Below are 7401 nucleotides of genomic sequence, written 5' to 3' on the forward strand. Positions count from 1 at the left end.
GCTCATAGCTGCAGTTTATTTTTGTAGTCAGGACGCCAAGTCAGCGGTTCAGATGGTTTCTTAATCACTGACGTTAAGTATCCTACACTTTCCAAAACACTTGTAAAGTAACACGTCTTTCTATTGTGTCTTTGCTGCTCTTGTCCAAGACAAATAATGTAAGATCATAATTGAGTTGGTATAACATGCGTGTTTCTGAAGGATGAATGTGAGGCTAGGACTCTGTATTCATGGGCGGGAAATCAGGAAACTCTGTGATAAAGATCACCGGGAAGTTGAGGAATGTTGAAGTGAAGCATCAAACTTTCACTTTTGTTTCGCCCCGTATGCTGCATGTACCTCCAATGGAGGCAAATGGAGTTGAACGTTTTTTTTCTTCTTCTTTTTTTAAACATTTGACTTTTGATTATTGAATTTTAATTTAATTTAAAAATGTTTTTTACTTTTATCCTTTTTGTGATTTTTTTGATTATGTCCACGTTTTTTTTTCTTTTTCAATAAGAATTGGATTTGAGAGGAAGGGGAGTGTGTGAAGCCAGACTTCCTCTAGAGAGTCGTTTAATAAAAGGCGTTCCTTTAACGAGATGACTGCGGAAAACAAAAACGTAGAGAGGATGTAGAGTGAAAAAGGTCTGCCCAGCTAACATTGTGTAACAATAACTGACAACCGAAAAAACAGAGCGGACGCATTTAGCTCCAGCTTTCATGTCCGACGATTATTCTTATTAATATTATCTTAATATAGCTGGCAAGCATGTTTTTCTGTTTTATTCTTTTGGTTGTTTCTTTGACGGGTTTCCTGTGCAGCTTCCATGTCTCCGCTTGTGGTAAGTGAAGAGTTTTCCTCCATTTAACTAAAGGTGTATCTTCTTTTGGTACTTTTTAAGTCTGAATCATTGGTTTCCATCATATTTTTCATCCCTTGTGCCTTTTTATACTATTTACTTTTATATATATTTTACATTTGTTTATTGTCATTGTAGTCATTTTTAGTCTTGCAATATTCTGCCTATTATTTGTCTTTTTTTTAAGATCTTTGAGGCACAGACGCCTTTTCTTAGCAGTGAACAGATAGGAAAGACAGGAGAGAGAGGGGGGTGTGACATGCAGTAAAGGACCTCCGGCCACCTGCGCACCAAGTAGTCTTATTTTTAAAACAAATCTTTAAGCCTGGATTTAACTAAAGGTGTATCTTCGTTTGGTACTTTTTAAGTCTTAATGATTGGTTTCCATCATTTTTTTCATCACTTGTACCTTTTTATACTATTTAGTTTTATATATTTTTAACATTTGTTTATTGACATCATTTTTAGTCTTGCAAAATTCTGTTTATTTGTCTATTTTCTTTTTTTGTATTACTTTTTTGTGTCTGCACTTTGAGTAAATGTAAATAAAGTAAAGTATTAATAGTATTATATTTGAAGATCCATTGGAATAGAAACAAGCTAATATTTTAGCTAAACAAGAACAACTACACCATATAATGTTAGATCGCATGAAATGTTAATTCATCTATTATTATCAGTATGGAAAGTGCTTTAAAAGTCGTATTGCTCATTTGAATGCCTGTGTTCCAGATGAGAACTGTGCAGATAAGCCCATGTTCTCTACACCCAGACTGGTGGTGAAGTTCGGCGACCCGACCTCCGCCAGCTGCTCCGTGTGTCGGCATGAATGCGTGGGCGACATGTTCGACGTGGAAAGCGCGGTGGGACGCACGACGAAGAATGGAACCACGGTTTTATGGAGCGTCGACAGCCTGACCGAGTGGAGCACGTGGGCCCTGTGCTATCATACTAATGCTACTCGTTACCAGTGTTGTAGCAGGCTGCCTATAATTGTCTACCGTGAGTGAACAAACCGCTGAGTCAGGAGTCTTTCTGGTTCAATCGTTTCCTGTTTTCACCGAACGTCTCTCTGTTTTGTCTCCACAGAACCTCCGACCAAAGTCTCCATCAGCTTCCTCACACACACTGGGCCGATGTTTGAGGGCCATCAGTACACGCTGCAGTGTTCGGTCCAGGACGTGGCTCCGGTTCAAAACCTCGTTGTGACCTTCTACGGAGGTCAGACGGTGCTGGGTCAACAGAATTCCACCAGCACAAAGAAGGACCCAGTGACGGAGGTTTTCACTTTAAACTTCACCCCCAGTAAAGAAGACGATGGAGTCCAGTACTGGTGCGAAGCGAAGCTGGATCTGGGACCTGAAGGACCACAGCATTCTCCGACGGTGATGTCACGAAACATCCCCGCCACTGTGTACTGTGAGTCCAACAAACATGTACCAAAACCTTGCTGTCATACAAAAAGACAAACATATTAAAAGCACCACAAGTTAAGATGAAGTTGATATTTTGGCATCATATTCGCTTTTACTATCTGATAAAATAATTTTGTATCCAAACTTGTGTAGCTCAAATATTTGTCGACGCTGCTTTGAACACATTGACTGTGTAGAAGAAGTCGACGTAGTCATCATGACATCACCCGTTGGTTTGTGGACTACGCTTTTGAAGCCTCGAGTTTGGCATTTTGGCTGTCACCATCTTGGAATTTTTAGCAACGAGTGAAGGAAGTGACCATATTTGGACTGTGGAGGAGCGACGGGTGGATCTGACAGAATTCTGGTGTGAAGCTGTGAACAAAGTTAGCTTCATGATTCAAGGTCAACTTGACAGCTAAGTGTTAAAGTCATCTTAGAAGCTAACTGCATTGGTAGCAACGATAGCGAGGCCGTTGTAGCGACCTGTCAATCACAAGTTAGCCCCGCCCCCTAAGGCATCCCCTACTTTCTGGTCTGTTGGACTCTAAATGGACCATAATAAATGAACATCATGCTGGATTGAAGAAGACTTGAAACTAGAGATTGAGACCATAAACTCATGTTTACAATGTTTACTGAGATAATACATCAAGAGAGAAGTAGGACCATTTTCTCATAGACTTCTATACAACCAGAGAGGAGTCGCCCCCTGGTGGCCAGCAGAGAGAAGTAGGACCATTTTCTCATAGACTTCTATACAAAACCGACTTCTTTTTGCAACCAGAGGAGTCGCCACCTGATGGCCAGCAGAGAGAATGCAAGTTTGAGGCACTAAAGCATCGGCTTCACTCCTCAGAACCGGAGGTTTCCACCTGGTTGAATAGAAGTGATCTCGCAGTCTCTTGTAGACTACTTGTTATTTCAAAAGTATGCAATGGGTGGACTTATATGCACAGACCTGCGGGTGAAGTTATACTTTAATCATTTTTTTTTATAAATACACTAATTTGCATTCTTTCCAAGAGTTGAATGAGAAGATTCGACACAGTCAACCACCAAATCCTCCTCTCCACTCTGGCTGAACTTGGCATAACTGACTCTGCTCTCGCCTGGTTTACATCATACCTGACAAATCGCACCTTTCAGGTCACATGGAACGGCTCTATGTCCAAACCCTGTTCTCTGGACACGGGTGTCCCTCAAGGCTCAGTATTAGGACCGCTTCTGTTCTCACTATACACCAGATCACTAGGTTCTGTTATCACATCGCATGGATTCTCCTACCATTGCTACGCAGATGACACCCAGCTGTTCCTCTCTTTTCCCCCGTCCTCTGACACTCACATTGCAACTCGCATCTCGGACTGTCTGGCTGACATCTCTGTCTGGACAACTGCACATCACCTCAAGCTTAACCTGAATAAAACCGAACTCCTCTTCATCCCAGGGAAAGACTGCCCTCGCATGGACCTGTCGGTCACTGTCGAGGGCATCACAGTATTACCTTCCTCAACTGCGAGGAACCTGGGTGTAATCCTCGATGACCAACTATCCTGCACCCCCAACATCACTGCTGTGGCCCGATCCTGCAGATTTGCCCTCTACAACATCCGCAGGATTCGGACCCTCCTCACAAAGGACGCAACGCAACTCTTGGTCCAAGCACTGGTAATCTCCCGCCTTGACTACTGCAACTCTCTCCTGGCCGGACTCCCGGCCTATGCGATTAAACCATTGCAGCGTATCCAGAACGCTGCAGCACGTCTTATCTTCAATCTACCCAAATTCTCCCACGTGACCCCCCTCCTCCGTGACCTCCACTGGCTCCCTGTTGCAGCACGCATCCAATTCAAGACGATGACACTGGCCTTCAGGGCCATCAATGGAACAGCACCTGCCTACCTTCAAACACTGGTCAAACCTCATGCCCCGAAGCGAGCACTTCGCTCCTCTACTTCAGCTGGCCGGCTGGTACCACCATCGCTGAAATCAAACAAATGTCGCTCAGCAAAGTCCAGACTCTTCTCTGTTCTGGTGCCTCAGTGGTGGAACGAACTCCCGACCAATGTCAGGACAGCAGAGTCACTGCCATCTTCCGAAAAAAAGGCTCAAGACTCACCTGTTCAGACTTCACCTCGACTCTACATAGCATGACCCACTAACGCCCTCCCTCGACCCCCCCCCCCCCCCCCCAAAAAAACCTTACCTATAGCACTCTGATCATAGCACTGTTGCTCTTGAACTACTAGTTTACTCAGATGAGGACCTAACACTTGTTCTACTTTTAGCTCTTACTTTATCGGCAATGATTCGTTGTGGTTTCCTTGTTTCCTTCTTTTGACAAATGTACTTATTGTAAGTCGCTTTGGACAAAAGCGTCTGCTAAATGACCTAAATGTAAATGTAAGATACCACTCTGTGTCTTTGGTAGGCCTAAATGTCACAAAAAATGTCTGTCTATTATTTTCGAAGATTTAAAACGGTTGTGTTTGCATAGATGACTTGTTGCGTTTCTCTCTGTTTCTTCCATCATAACACACAGATGGACCTCAGCTGGTGGGGTCTCCACAACCAGATCCAATCACCGTCACAGAAGGAAACCCTCTACGACTGAAGTGCTCGGCAGTGGCGAACCCCCCAGCCTCGTACACCTGGATGCTCCCGTTAGCTATCCCTTCCCGCTCCAACAGCAGCGTTCTCACCATCGACTCCGTCACGCCTGCGGATGAAGGGCTGTACATCTGCTCCGTCAGCAACATCGTGGAGACCGTCACCGTGAGGTTTAACGTGGTTGTTCAAGGTGAGCTCCTTATACAAACCTTTTATTGGACTCCTCATACAAACGCTCTGGCATCATCTGCAAATGTGCACATTCTCAATAAGCCAAACATCAGACATGAAAAGCTTACTTTTGGTAATGTAATAGGTTAAATTGAATTATTGGTTAAATGTTAAACCCATGCTGTATATGCACTCGTTCATCTTTTTGTTAGCATCAGGGAGCAGCTGCTGTATGGAGTCCCAAGGCTGACAAAAGGCAGCAATAATAAAAAAAAATTGCATGACTCAAAAATATAATACACCGATAAATCATGATCTTAGTTACATCATTTAATTTAATTAACAGAAATATATCTTCCCTTCCACCTCTAATGAATTGGTAAAATAATAACAAATTTATTTTAATCTACTGCTATATTCCTACTGTTTGTGTCATTTTTCAACTACCTATTTGAATGTTGTTATTTGATAACATTTTCACTATCAGTTTCTGAGTCTCTTCATTATGTCACCACCAATGTAAATATGATAATGTAAAGCCAACGGTCTATTTGTCCTCAGGTTTGGAGTTTACCACAACCAGACTGCCACCAACAAGCACACCCACCATCACCACACCCACCGCCACAACACCACCCATCACCACAACACCACCCACCATCACCACAACACCACCCACCACAACACCACCCATCACCACAGCCACAAAGACAACAACTGTAAAGAACAGTAAGAGCAACTTAGAGCTTCACGGGTTCATGATGTGTTTAATGCTTTTATTGTCTGTTCTGGTTTGAGTTCATTCCAAAGGAACATAAGACGAGGTTCATTTCTGAATCAATAGGATGGGATATCTTTGCCAATAAAATAATATAAATGGCTGTCCTAATCTGATATCAATACAATCACTTCTCTAAATACATTGAGAAGCCAACCTGCTGTAAGAACAGCTACTTTTTACAGCGTGATACTTATATTTAAAGTTGAGCTGAAATGGAAAAATGCCTTTTTAACCGCTTTTAGATCACACCCGTGCACCTATTCAACAATATATTATAATATACATCAGGTAGTACCAATCAGTACTCAGACTTTTTACAGCACAATTGAATTCCTGACATGTGATGTAAGGCTTAGAAACACCACTTAGACCTTCAAAGAAGCTTTGCATAAAATAATTTACCCTGAACCAAATGCATTATCAAACATTTCCAAAATTCTGCTCAGGATCTGCAACTGCATTCAGAATATTTACATTCAAATAATCAATCAAATTTCAAATTTGGATATTTGTAAATAAACAATGGACGCAAGTTGACTTTTCTCTTGTCTTTATTGGAATATTTATCTCTTATGTCTTTTTAGGAATGAAAGTGTGGTGTTATGGATGAACGGAGCACTTTGTGACTTATGTTTGAATATTATATGACCTTGATTATATGACTACTTCATCCAGTAATCATGAACTGTTAGCTTATGATTCAAAAGTTAAGTTTTTTCACATAAATGGATTGGATTGGACTTTTTAAGGTGAAATTTAAGAATTAGACAAGATAGAAGGCAAATTTAAAAAATAAATATATGTAAAAAAAAAAAAGAACATGTCACACTAGTTAAACACTAGTTAGTTATATAACATTTTGTGAACCCGTGTATAGATCTGCAATAAAAGGATTGTAGACAAGTTTGCTTCGCTGTCATTCTCCACCCGTCCACCAGATGTCCTCGGTCTCTGTCCAGCTGATTGTCCCTTTGCCTTCCAGCCATCTGAACTCTACCTGTACTTTTTTGACCTGTAGCTTGTTCCTCATCTGTTCACCAGTCGTTCTCCGATTGAATTTGTTTTCTTCCTGCCGTTGGTATCCTCCTGATATTTTACCCTACCTGAACCCGTGTGTTTTTATTCATCCACATTTGAGTCCTCCTGCCTTCGTTGCCGCCGGTATTCGTGACAATTGAGAGCGATTGTGTGCAGCAGCTTGCCACCTAGATCAGTATATTAATCACAAATGAACAATAATGAAGCCAGGGAGGCTTTATTTAAAATAAAAGTCACAAGTACATACATTGCATACAAGTTCCTCATTCTGAGAGTTCAAGTTGTAACACTAAAGTACCTAACTTCAGAGAATGACGGCGGTCATGCTGGTTTCCTGTGACGTTCACACTGTGAGGTTCTTTAGTACATGCACAAAACCCCCTTGTAGGACTTCCATGTAACCAAAGGTCAACTTCCTCTCTTAGAAATGTACTTCTATGTATCACTTCTGTTTTGTTTTTTTGTTGTTGTTTTTTTTGTTTCATATGTTTTGATTGGTGTGTACACAAGAGTAACAAAGGCATTTACATACATCCGG

At 41.6% G+C, this 7401-nt stretch overlaps 1 pseudogene across 1 annotated transcript in view; it reads left to right on the forward strand.

Moving 5' to 3' along the window:
* The first annotated feature begins 85 nt into the window (after positions 1 to 85).
* The window catches only part of LOC311011564 (vascular cell adhesion protein 1-like), a 12331-nt pseudogene continuing 5015 nt past the window's right edge, over positions 86 to 7401 (forward strand). The window contains exons 1-6 of the transcript XR_014599436.1: positions 86 to 827; positions 1578 to 1847; positions 1935 to 2264; positions 4806 to 5063; positions 5606 to 5825; positions 6410 to 6417. The product of XR_014599436.1 is annotated as a vascular cell adhesion protein 1-like (transcript). The remainder of the gene's footprint in view (positions 828 to 1577; positions 1848 to 1934; positions 2265 to 4805; positions 5064 to 5605; positions 5826 to 6409; positions 6418 to 7401) is intronic.

Source organism: Eutrigla gurnardus (genome assembly GCF_963514095.1).
Source record: "Eutrigla gurnardus genome assembly, chromosome: 3".
Lineage (NCBI taxonomy): Eukaryota > Metazoa > Chordata > Actinopteri > Perciformes > Triglidae > Eutrigla > Eutrigla gurnardus.